General features: G+C 32.1%; 1 protein-coding gene across 1 annotated transcript in view; it reads right to left on the bottom strand.

The window, feature by feature from the left end:
• Positions 1-14,407, bottom strand: part of LOC145668156 (uncharacterized) — a 319,521-nt gene that overhangs the window by 172,086 nt on the left and 133,028 nt on the right. The window contains exon 2 of the transcript XR_014127979.1: positions 10,123-10,362. The gene's annotated coding sequence lies outside the window, so the exon portion shown is untranslated. The remainder of the gene's footprint in view (positions 1-10,122; positions 10,363-14,407) is intronic.

Genomic DNA, 14,407 nt, shown 5'->3' with positions numbered 1-14,407 from the left:
AGATAGATCATAAATTTACTATAAACTTTCAAAAATATATAAATAATAGCTTAAATAATTTTTGTTAGTCGAAAACTGAGGGAGCCTAGATACTCACGGCTCCTGGCTAAATCCGTCACTGAAAATATAAAATAAATAAATAAATTCGAACAACTTGAATTACGAATACAAATCGTCATGCTACTTGAAAGGAAAGGAGTTCGACATAATAATCATCATTACTGTAACTATATTATTACTATTATATTTATCATAATCATGACGAAGATTATCTGTACGTGGGAAGTAGTGCAAACATACACGGCATTAGTCACAAAATGTCTGCCCTACTTACACAGTTCATCCGTGGATGTCTGGCAACGTTGTAAGTGTGTGTCGTTCTCGTTCGAAGCAAATGTGGCAACGTTATATCCTGTGTGAGAGGTAGAATATCCTGTAGACTCATTTTCTCCTGAAATTAATTTGATAGATTGGGCGACAAACTCAGTCACATCACGTGATATACTGTAGTCTCTCTATCTCTCTCTCTCTTAGAAAGACTGTGTACCGTACACGTTGCTGTTTTCATCACAAAGTGTTCATGAAACTAAAGTTGGTACGTTGTCTATAGCTGTGTTTCAGCTTTTTTTTTTTTTTTTTTTTTTATTTTCCTTTCCTTTTTGATACAGGAAATGAGAAACTACGAACATAAATGATGTGTTTTGTGTTTATAGGAGAGAACTATTTCGCAATTTCATTGCTGCGGTTAATACTATTTGCGCTTACAAGGAATACCTATTCCTCTATGACTCATTATAACAGTATTGTCAGTGGCGGCTCTTGAAGGAAGTCACAGAGATAAAATAAATAAATAAATAAATAAATAAATAAATAAATAAATAAGTTTTAACTGTACAGGCCACAGAAAGGAAGCTTACCTAATGCTGTTAGTTGGTGTATACAGCTTTCTCATGTAGCGACAAAATGACACACTATTACTTTCTTTGATATCACCGTTCATCTCCATGTTAAAAATTAACCCGTTTTAAAAATGTAATTCTTTCCGAAGCACCGTTATACTGAGAAAGTACCTACTACACCAGTGGTCCTCAACCTAATTCCTATCATGACCCTATTTCATCACCTTCTCTTGCCAGTGAACCCCCCATATATTTTCTGGTTTTTAATACGCTTGTGTGGGATTTTTAATATACCTATTGCGCTATTCTCACGTTATCCACCTATTTCTATAATACTAGAATCCATTTCTTGTATATAGTGGATACAGTAATTTCCTTAAAAACGAATGGATTAAAACCAAGTTTGGTCAGATCATTTATATTACAAATATCGCGAAATAAAGTTCCTTTCAAAACTTTAAAACTTCATAACTCCCTTAATTTTGGGTCATAAGATAAAAATATAAAGTGATTTCTAATTTTTGTTTAAATAAACTTGGACAGTTGTTAAAAAAAGTTATTGAGTATTTTAAATGACTTGATAATGTGCGTCACGAAAGATTGGACCGGACATTGCCGCACTAGTGAAATCACACCACGCTCGGCTATCTTTTGCTTTCAATTTTAATTTTATTTCAAAATGCAAGTTATGTTGCATTTGTATTTTTCTGATGTTTCAATATGCAGTTCTCATTAGTTTCATATGGTACCTCCGTCATTTAAATTGACTTTTAAACAATTGTACACCTGTTGAAAATGTTTAGTAGATCTGTTTTTTTTTTTTTTTTTTTTTGTTCTTAACAGTATGTATAAAAATAAAAATATGTCTATCAGAAAAAAATTCACAATAATGTTTTAAAATATTTTCCGATATTAGATTCAAATTACAGTATATTTATCTCTTCCAGTTATCTTCGCGACCCCCATGAAACCTTCCTGTGATCCCCAGGTTGAGAAACCCTGTACTACACTGTACTATATTAAGTATACAAAGTTTACAAAATGTGTATATATTAGATTTGTTCTTTATTTATTAAAACTGCTCTTTTCAATAAAAACAATTGTTTTCCTAATAAATTGAATACCTGATTTTATTTAAATAACGCATATTTTAATTTTGCACGCACATAGGTATTAAATACAGAACACAACATCTGGCACATGCACGCGTAACTCTGCTAGTTCCTTCCTGTGTTGAAATTATGATCACCGTATTTGAAGATGCAGAGATGTACTCCATTTCAGGACAGGAGTATTAGTTATTATTATTATTATTATTATTATTATTATTATTATTATTATTATTATTATTATTATTATTATTATTATTCACTTCTAATCTACTGTGTTTTACTGTGATAATAAATTACTTGCTGTGAGAAATATACACATAAGAACAAAACTGAAGAACAGTGGCGTATTTAGGGGGGGCTTCCGGGCTTAAGCTCCTCCCGAAATCTTACTTACTATAGTGAAGTATATGAAATATCTTGAAGAATTTTTACATTTTCAGGCAAAGCTCCCCCCCGAAACTAAGCAAAGCCCCTCCCGAATCAAAATCGTAAATACGCCACTGCTAAAGAATATTCACTTACAAACAAACAAGCAAATAATAATAAAGTAATGATATGCAAAGAACAATCTGATCTGATCACCTTATGCATAATTAAGAACCAAGGTATCAGGGAAAGGATTATAAGGACAATAGTTGTTGATCAAGATTGAAATAAGTGTAATGTACCAGTCAATTTAAACAGACTGAGCGCTATGAAGTCTTACTTTTAATGAGACCATAACGTAAACCAACATGAGTTATTCTTGAAGCGACAAATTTTTCTTCTTGTTTTTCTTAGAATTTTATGCGGTGCACTACTACCTACATCACCATGAAAATGAATTTTTACCGGTAAACTAGCTGAACCTGCGCTCTCTACACAGCGCATGACGCATGAAGCGCTCTCAAAATCTTCACATATAGGCATGAATCTCCTTGTCATTCCTCACAACATCTGTACGTATCCCTTTACACACACACACAAGTGAAGGACGTCTTGATAAAAATCGGCAAGGGGTACCACAAAGGGAAGATTTTTTCGACAATATCACGCACCATTTGCAAGATTTGAGCCTACTTCCGGTTGGAGTTTCTAATGCATGTATGATCAATGTTTTCTTTCTTCTTGCATGCAGTATGTTTTAAGCAAATACATTACACACACACAAATTAATTATAATGTCAGTGATATATAGGTGTTCATTGGGCAAAACACTCCAAACAATAAAGTTTCACCTTAGACTGGAGAAATGGTTATCCTTTGTTTCATGGCCAAATGATAATGAAAAACGAACACCGGAGAGGTATACTAACCCCGTATACAAATGTATGGTGTTGGAATGTATAACTCGTAGGATATGATGCTTTACTTTTTTAAAATTTCAACACTTCCAGTGTACCCCTAAAAATATAGTAAAGAAATAACAGCCATTTTTTAAACATATATATATTCAATTAGAACTGAACAATCTACATGAAATTTGCAATTGATCAGTGAAAATGGCATCTTTCTAGAGCTTGTGGTTGCCGAGATATTATTGTAAAAAGAATTTGCCACAAACATATAAACTTTTCTTGACCACAAACATATAAACGTAGCATTTCAATATATTAAGATGCACCGCTGTATAGGACGTATTGCATCATGAAACATTTTTTTTAACGCGTCTTATAGGTTGGAAAATACAGTACATTTTTGCATAATTGCGCTTCAATTGTTGCAATTACCTATGTGACGTCTTTCTCCAGACGATAATGTTATTGGTTGTTGGTGCACAACGAGAGATTTCGTAAAAATACCAAAGAAATGCTACACGGTATATGAGATCGCACGATTTCGGTGACCATTTCTGGTTGCAACATAATTTGCTAACTGTTTCCACGTACACACATTCACACCCAAATCCCACGTTTGTAATAAGTTCTTGCATTAAGTTAAAGTACGGAACAATAATAAACGACCCAAAACGCAATTAGTTTTAATGGCATCTTTGGTCGTTTATTCTTGTCCCGTACTTTATTTATTCATATAATTATCTGTTATTACTAATGCAATATTTTTCACACACCATACATAGTGAATACAATGAATATTATTTTCTATAACAATATTACAACAAGAATACCGCTTTATCTCCGCTACTGGGAACACCTTTCATATTCATCGCTTTTTTTTTTTTTTTTTTTTTTTTTTTTTTGTAATTGCTCTTTGGGTTAGCTAAAGTTTGGTCTTGATTGAATCAAAGAGAGAATTCAACCAGTTTGCCAGAATTTAACCAGTAGACAGACATAGTTTGAGTGATTCGTAGGCACGACTCTGTGGGAACCCCACACTTACACTTCAGTTAAAAGTCACACAAACACAACGATAATAATGAGCTTTAATTTTATCTTTTCATTACATTCAAAGAGCGAATACATATAAATGAATAAAACAAAAAAACAATCAATAAAACTTGTACTTACCTGTATTAAATATGAAATAAGGCACAAAAACATAGGTACATTTCAAAAACAGAAATATATCACATAAATTAATGTATAAATATTTCACAAGTATATTAATATTTTACAAGTATAGTAGATATAATACTACGATCCAACGAGAGTAAAACTTTAAGAGAAATATTTGATGAAACTGTGCCAAGTATTTATGTAGAAATACCAAAATAAAAGTAATAATAATTCTATTACTTTGGAGTTTTAATTTTTTATATACAACTTTGTCTCTTAATTATGGCTATTAAAAAAGATATTTTTAATTTCTGTTTTATAATTTTGCCTGATATTTTAAGTAGTTTATTTTCTCACAAATGTCAGCACAAGTTAGAATCATAAGATACGGCTAGAGAAAATGAAATCGACTCTAGCTGAAAGATACGTATGTCATAATATGTGACAATAATATCTCGGTTGAACACATTAAATATTAAACATAACTAACTAACTAATTCTATGGCTTACGGAACCCGTAAATTCAATGCCGAATTTATCAAAGTTCTCTCCTGACTTCTGTCCTTAGCCAACTGAATCCCGTTTCTACTCTGTATTCATATTTCAGAAGTTTGCTTCCAAAACCTGCTATATGACATTTTTTTCGAAAATGAGTTAAACACGCCATTTTGTTCTTCATTGGCTCTAGACTTAATTTTCAACACTTTTTTTTTGCTCTCAAAACATATTTTTACCGATGAAAACAGCGTGTAAAAATCCGTGTTTATTTCCAAAAACCTCTATTTCCATTTACTGTTTATTTCCAAAACCTACTAATACCAGTTTATTTCCAAAACAGGCTAAAAAGAATAAATTTTGTCGAGAACTCTATTGTCTATTTCCAAAACATGCTAAAATCACATTTAAGAAAATTGGCGTTTTACTTATGGTGAATAATTTTAACTAATATCATTCCTACTTAAAATATCTTTGTTTACAAATTGGTAGCACTGAGACTAACAACAGCTTTCCCACAATTTATTTATTCTTCGCTCATTTGTTTCCTTTGTTGATATAGTGAAACCCGCCAAAGGTCCGGATCAGTTCGTTTGTTGGCGTGTTGTCGTACATACGTAGCGTATTCAAGCTTGGTACCCAATTTGAAAAGTAATTAAACGATTTCTAAAAACCTTGTGAGTTGCCAGAATGTCGGGACAACAGTGATTTTGAAGCTTCTGAGCAACTTATGAAAGTTGAATATAAATCAAGGAAACGCAAACGGTGTCCAGAGAATTGGAAGAGAACTCAGGATAAGGTAAGAAAGCGCAACTCTAAATACAAAGGTTACAAAGGAGAGGATAGCTTTTGTAAGATATATATGGTATCAGAAAACGATATACAAGCATTCCATGATAAATTTTGGAGTCTTGGTAGTGCAATTGAAGAAAGAATGTTGTTGCTAAGGAATATTATAGTGAAGTGGGTATTTCGATGAAACAAAGGTGGATGAATGAGTACCAATGTCAGGAAGCGACAATCGTCTACAAATTATATCAGACAAACAAATGTAAAGAATCATTCATGTGTATTTTCAGTGTGGGCAGAGCAAAAGTTGAAAAGGCTGCTAGAGACATAATGCTATATCTGATGAGACTATCAAAGGAACAAGAGTTGGAGCTAGATACAGTGAAGTAAAAAGTGTTTCAAATGTCGAGATCTATCACACATGAAATCATTCAAATGCAGAGAAAAACACTGTGGTAGGAGCAACACTCCTGGTCGGTATTATCTTTCAAAAAATTTGATTGTAATAGAAATGAAGATCCTTTTTGAACTTTGTTCTATATCACAGTGTAACTTTTAAAAAAAAAAGTACAGTATAACCCAAAGGAGGTTTGAAATTTGTATTTAGAAAGAAAATTATTTGTTTTGTAAAAGTTTTGAAATGAAAAATAATTTTGAATTTGCTATATAAAAAGGATTATAACCAAACATGAAAGATGTTCTATTTCTATATTAATTATCATGTACTGTTATTAACAACACATTAATGTATTACGACAGTCTTATCTTCCTTTTAAAGTAAATAGTAGTGATTTTGAATATAATTATTTCCAAAAAAATCCAAAATTGTTATATTTATTTTCAAAAAATGCTAAAAGTCAATTTTATTTTCAAAACATGCTATGCGGAATTTTGATCATAAAAATGAATATACAAATGCGTAGATATATGCTTGAAAATAACAATACTAACAAACAATGTTACGTGCAATAAAGAAATCCAAAGATTTTATTAGTTTGTGTCCTCAGAAAAGAGCAGGAGAATTTATGATCTGTAAAATCGCAATGAGTGGAAATAACAGGTTTTGGAAACAGGCTTCCCATTTCTGCTAGCGTCTTGGTCTTTCCAATAGTCTTTTCGATCGGTTTTCCAATTAAAAATAAAGCATTTCTACTTGCTTCCATTCATAGAATTATAAATTTATAAAACATCTAGAATTATAGAGTTATAAGATAAATGGAAAGTGCAAAATATTGGAAATATGCTTAGTAAAAACATGTGACAATAATACTTCGTCTGAAACAAGGATCACACATTCAATTCTAGTTGTAGGATCAAATAGTATTGCATTGAAAAGTGAGGTGTGGTAAAAAAAAATATATATAATTAAGTCGAAATATGTGACAGAATATGTGCCAATAATATTTCGGCTGTCACAAAAGAGATGAAACAATGGCAATTAGTGAATGTGACAGTTAGCATATAGTCATATATGCAATGCTAAATGTAGGGTCAGACAACATGGCATTAAAAAATAAAATATGATTGAAATATGCATGTGAGAATTAGAATATGTGACAACAATATTTCAATTGTCAGCAATGAGACGAAAAAATGTCAATTAGAATATGTGACAGTTAACTGTTAGAATAAGGTTACATATGTAAAATTAATTGTAGGATCAGATAATATAGCATTAAAAATGGAATATGGTTGAAATATGTATAAGTTAGAGTATGTGACTTAGAATATGTGACAACAATATTTCAGCTGTCACCAATGGGACGAAACAATAACAATTGGAATATGTGACGATTAGAATATGGTCACATATGCAATTATAATTGTAGAATTAGATAATACGTCATTCAAAAGTGTAATATGATGGAAATATTCATGACAGTAAGAGTATATGACAATTAGAATGTGACAACAATATTTCGGCTGTCACCAACGAGATGAAACAATGACAGTTAGAATATTAGGACCAGACAATATGATATTAAAAGGTGAAATGTGATTGAAATATACTTAAGTTAGAGTATGTAATAATTAGAACACGTCATAATAATCATTGGCTGTCAGAAATGATGTGAAATATACAAGGGATACATGCAATTCGACTTACATGATCAGATAACGCGATATTGAAATGTGTTCCAAGATAATTAAAAAAAAAAAAAAAACTGTGATGCAATTATGCAATTAGACGTATTTATTTTTATGTGAAAATTCTTACTGCTTAGGATTGAAATTCCACTGCTTAAGATTAAAATCTTCAAGGGTAAGGAGATAACTTATCTCATCTTAAAAATTCATTTCAATGATAATTTTGATTAATGAACACTGATTCCTATGCTTTCCTTACGTTGCGGGCGCAAGAATTACCCATTACTCAAGGTTAAAATTAGTCAGGGGTAATGAGGGTAAGTTCACGCTATCATTAGAAGAAAAATGTATAACAATAACTTGGAATGTAGTATAAAATAGCTTCTTTACATTTTATTTTACTGTTATTATTATCAATGAGAGAGGTGGCATCTTACTATTTTTATAAATAATAATAATTTTCTCTTGTAATACTCTCTAGAGTGTAACAATCCCCCCTCCACCCCCGAAAAAACGTCAAATTATGGATAGTACATGGATAAAATAAAGCCAGGTTTATCGTTACATCCTGAGAACCAGACCTTATTTGTTAATGGGATGGAACAAGTTAGGCCCAAACATACTCGAATTGTAACATCAGATAAATATGTCATTGAAAACTGAAATGTAGTTGAAATATACAAACTCTTTCCAAAGAAGTAAACTACTGGTATTAGAAAGAATCCCAGTAAACAGTATTAACTTTGCTGGTTTTATTTATTTATTTATTTATTTATTACCTGTCATTGTTTGTAAAGAGTTTTGCTCTGTATTCGGAATCTTAATTTGATTCCATATAAATAATCTTATAAATGTATATTTACTTATTAATGAAATTAATTATACATACACTGAGGCAAATGAGGAAATATTTTTATAAATAATCGGTTAACAGGCACTTTATGATAAGAGTCCATATGATATATTAACATTTAATTGAATAATATTCATTTACTCACATTTACTATCTACTTCAGATAGATAGACAAATATTTCGTGACGGATTTGCTACTGCAAGACGTATCGGGCACTTGGTTAATATATGCAGTGCCGTGGGGGGAAGGGGCGAGCGGGGCCACGGTCTCGGGCGCCGAAGAAAGAAGGGAAAATTCGAAAGAAAAGAAGAAAAGAAAATAAGGAAAGAAAAAAGAGAAAGAGGGAAAATTTCTTGGAATATTACTAGTATATTCTTAAATCCTCTTCCTGCTTTTGAAAGTGGTCCTATATAATGTTCCTCATGTTAGGAAAATGTATGTGCAAATAGGCTATATAAATGGAAGGGAAAAAGTAATAAAAAGTGCTCAAAATCAAGGAAAAGCAGAGTTTACTTTTGAAGTAAAAGCTGGTCGGTCGAATTCACTGATATGTCCGGGGGCGCCGTTGTATACTTTCGTCCCGGGCGCTGATTTTCCATGGCCACGGTACTGTATAGCTATCTGATGTTATTTTAAGAAGGGTCTGTGATGCACCTTGACTTGTGATTGCTGTGTATAGTGTGCATGGGAATAACTTCTAACACATAACCTATTCACAACCAAGGGCACCGATTTCTCTATAATTTTTTTTGGGGGGGGAGGGCATTCAGATGCAGAAGGCATATATAAGGATTTCAAGACAAATTGCATTCAAATTATGTCAAGTATTATATATTCATAAATATAATGCGAGGGCCTACATGAGCTATGGGGGTCCGCCTCCCTTCCCCCCAGGGATCGGCACCCTTGCTCATAGCTTCTGAATAATGAGCTGATTGATTGCCAAACTATTCATGAAATATTCAAAATGTTTTGCTGCAGATAACGATTCTTTTATTAACACTTTTGAAATACAGTTTCTGAAACAACTTTGCTTCTTCCTCTAATCGAGTATGTATTCGACGGATTCGATAATACCAATTGGAAGATATACTGTCTGTCGTAAGTTATAACGACAATCTTATCTTTTTTATCCGGGATTAGTTTATTATTAATTGCTTATCTTACCAAGAATGAAGTGGAAGAAAGAAAGAATATTGAAAAAATACAAGAAAAATAAACAGATCTCATCAGTTCTTTGAGAAACACCTACACACATCTCTTCTAAGTATGAGCATGTAACGTAACGATTTACGTATACTGTTGTGGCATCTAGTATCATTTCCTTCTATAATTAATATATTCTTAGCATTTTGTAGCTGTGTGTTTCTTTTGAATACTTTTTTTTTTAAAAAAAAAGAAGATAGATAAAAACAGAGAGAAAAAAGACAATTAAAATATCACCACCTACCTGAATATGGCATCTCGTTATGCTATTAAAATAAGCTTATGTTGGGGTGTAATCCTGGCGGAGATCTACGTAATAATTTTTGCTTCACAACTTGTGTTTGAATTGTTAGCTGTATAGAGGCAAAGAAAAGGTAACCTATACGAATCTCCTTTTTTTTCTCTCTCTCTCTGTCTTTTTCTTCCCCCAACGTCGTTTCCATGGTTACAACGGCATGTTGTGCTGGATAACCTCCGGGAAACTCTAATGGAAAAGAGAAAGAAAGAAAAGAAAAAAAATCAGAAAGAGCTGAATTAAATATCCGTGTTAAGCAAAATTCTACATCTAGCGTGACCTATTTTTTTTTTTTTTTTTTTTTAACTTTGGTTGGGGAGGAAGAAGCGATGTCATTTCGTCTCTATATATCTTGTTTCAAATAATGAACAGAAGATGCAATTTGTATGAAGAATTTCATCATAGAAACATGGTAACGACACATGACGATATCATATAAGTTTATTTTAGTAACATAGTAGTCACACAATTTTACAAGCAATATGCGTGTTACTGTTAGCAGCGTGTGTCATACCGACAGGAAAAGACAAGCAACCATAAATACAATGTGGTACTTAACAGTATATACAGGGTGGGCCATAAGTCACGACGGGGTTATAACTGTGAATAATTGTTTTCACTTATCATTAGTTTCCATTGATATTCCAACGGTAATAGATTTAGTTGAGTTGATTTTGAGTTTAACGTCCCTTTCAGCGGCCAGGCTATATGAGACGGGACCTACTGATTAACGTGGAATCCGAACCACATGAGCTCCGGCCGGGAATCGAACCCGCGTCTCCCACGCCAAATTCGAGTACGCTAACCGCTTAGCCACGAATGAGCTCTAGGATGAGAGATTGTTTACACTTATGCGTGGAATATAATTTGAGGTAGGTGCTCATCATTATCCATGTCAGTCCCGGCGTCCCCCACAGGGGACATAAAATATGACGACATTATTATTTCTTTACAACTTTAAAATCAGACTGACAACATTGAAAACTGTTGATCCGTCTATGATCATCCCCTGTAAACAGTTTTCAATATTGCCAGTCTGATTTTAAAGTTGTGAAGAAATAATAATGTAGTCATATTTTATGTCCCCTGTGGGGGACCCCGGGACCGACATGGTTATAGGCCTGACAGAAAGGTACAGGCCCTGTGTTCCGAGTGCTCCTATTTCAGCACGAATATTATCCTTGAGCTGCTATATTGTTTGTAATTTGTTCACATACGCTTCGTGCTTCGGAATAGCCTCAAAGAAAATAATCAAACGGAATAGGGTCAGGCAAGCGGGAGGGCCAGTTTATGTAAGTTTGTTTCGAGATTATGCGATGGCCGAAAACGGTCGTCAGAAGCTCAATTGAGGCCCTTGCTGTGTGTGTTGTGGCCTCCTCTTGTTCAAACCACACATCAGGCATATTGTCCACTGCTAGATGCACAGTAGTCTCAATTATGTTTCGACATCGATCACCAGTCACCGTTAGTGCATGGGCTACATCGTTTTTGAAAGAAGTATGACCCAATGATTATTTCTTACGTCATGCCACACCACACAATGCACTTCACATGATACACTTCGTGTTCATACATGGTGTGTGGATTTTCATTGTCCCAAAACCCGACAATTTTGTCTGTCATGAATCATGTGCTACACAGGGCCCATATCTGTGTGGCCCATAGTGACGGACTCCTTTTTGAGATTATATTTTACAACAATCTCCCATTCTTGGTCTTGAAGTCTGGGGAATACATTGGCAATTAATGTTAATTTTTAAAAAAAATATTCACAGTTATAACCCTTAGTGATTGCTGGTTCACTCTCCAATGCGCCTCGACAAACCATTATGTGCAGCCTGTCTACTGTCAACTTGTCAACTTTCAAGGAGAAACAAAATCGCTCATTATTTGCATTATTAACAAGCGTAATTTTGTTTATTCCATATTACGAGAAGACTGTTAAGAAGTCACATATCATATATGGGAATATAAGTTAAGATGCAACACTACATTTTGCTCATATTGTAGTATATATAGCTACTTTTGAACGAAAATAACACATAGCGGGTTTTCGAGGAAAAATGTTAGTTAATAGATATTGATAACAAACGTCATGTTTTCAAGCGCATTAAAAAATCGTTTTCTCTCGATTTTCTCGAAAAATGCAAATGAAAAGTTAACTTGAAACAAGTCATTTTGTTCAGCTCCACCTCATCTCTTAACCTTCTATTCAAACCACTTTAGGTTTTAACAGTAATCGTTATACGGTTGGTAGAAACGACAATAAGACATAGAAAAGCGACTTCCTGCAATCGATTAAGCGTCTCAACAATACATTTTACTTCCATCGTTAAGTCTCTACTAAAATCGAAAATGATAGAATTCCACTACGACTTCCGGTTTCAAAATTTATCTATATAGAGCAAAAACGCTAAGAGACAGCGAGAACCGGTTTTATGGAATCGATCTAGCGTTCTAATAATAAGACCAACTTCTCCCTTGACCAAATATTCAAACCGGAAGTGATAGAAATAAACTACTTTCGGTTTTAACGTTGATGACTTAAAGTAAAAACAGTAATTGATAGTGAGAAGCGGTTCTTTTGTAATCAATTAAGTGTCTCAAGAACATATTCTACCTCCACTCTAATCTCTTTACTAAAAACGGAAGTGATAAAAATCTACTACCGCTTCCAATTTAAATAATAATTGAGAAAATATCACACTATAGAAACCAAACTCCTTCACGTGGCGTACATATGACATTACTACTCGTTTGATCATTATTTTAAAATGTTTTGTTTAAACATCTTTCTTTTTAAAAATTCAGGTTGAAAATTTTTGCACTTGTTTTTGAAGTTTTTTTAAATTAAAATTTTCAGTTAAAACATTTTCGCAATCATTTAAAAGTTTTTGAAAACTTTTCGATCACTATTTTTAAATTATGTTTCAACATCTTTGCTTAGTTTTTTTTTTCTCAAGTTTGAAAATTTTTGCACTTATTGAAAAGTAATTTTTTTTTCATTAAATGTCATAGTTTGAAAATTGTTTGTACTCGTTTGAAAATTTTTAGAAAATTTTGTTTAAAAATTTTCAGTCCTTTAAGTGTTGAAGCTCACTGAAAGAATTCTACAAGTGTAAGAAAAGAATCGAAACAGTTTTTTTAAAAAATCTAGTAATACTGTACACAAGAATTATATCATTATGATATAGTCACACATGTCAGAATAAGTTTATGCAACATCAGCAAAATTTCATTACATTCGTTTATGACATGAAAAAAAATAATTATTCTCGTATGTAAGTATTAATCTATTTGAAAATAAAACAAATCGTTCGAAGAAGTACAAAATAATCCTGTTTTTTTATTAAAAAACTACTTTTCTTTTTTTTAAAAAAAATATATTTAACCATTAGTAAACGGAAAAGCATGGGGAACGCTCTCATTCTGTTTACATTATCAATTGATTGTATATGAAAATGCTCCCCATGCTTTTCTATTTTTAGTCCATGGTTAAATACCTAGAATATTTCTTTTAAAATTTATTTTCTCGAAAACAAGATTATTTTGTGATTTTAGAATCATTTGTATTATTTTTAAACAAAGTATGCTTTTAAAAATATTTTTGAAATTTTCTTCTCTTGTTATTTTTAGAGTAGAAAATTAGTGTCTGTCGAAGTTTTTCTTGAAACCAACAGATATGAATAGGGTGTTTGTTTTTAGACATCCTTAAATAGATTTTTGAAAAATAGAAAAACAATTTTTCTTGAAAACAGTATTTTTTTTGTAATTTTAGTTTGAGTTGTTATAGTTTCAAGGAAAACATTTCTTTTTTTTAAGTTTTAATTTATTTTCTAGTTTTCAGTAATAAATAAATACATTTTCTATTTATATTTTATTCTATGTCATATATTTATTATTTACATTTTATTTTTCATGCGATCCATCTCCATAAGGTCCAACCCAAAAAAAAAAAAAAAAAAATATTTTTTGAATACTTAAATAATCTAGTTAAAATGTAGAAATATATAAAAGTAACAATGGAATATTGTATTGTCACATGACTTATATTGCTGTGCAAAATTTCGTCATTGTGTGACGTTGGGAAATGAGTTAATGTAGGGTTGGAAGAGTTATGTTCAACCATCGTGAGGTAAAGAAAATTGTGTAAAGAGCTATAATTTTAAAGCTAGTGTAAAAAACCATATTTTAAATGCTGATATTTTAATAAATTCAGATTTTTTTTAACAAT

Source organism: Thermobia domestica, chromosome 13, assembly GCF_964235325.1.
Source record: "Thermobia domestica chromosome 13, izTheDome1.hap1.1, whole genome shotgun sequence".
Lineage (NCBI taxonomy): Eukaryota > Metazoa > Arthropoda > Insecta > Zygentoma > Lepismatidae > Thermobia > Thermobia domestica.
This window is presented reverse-complemented; position numbering and strand designations above follow the sequence as displayed.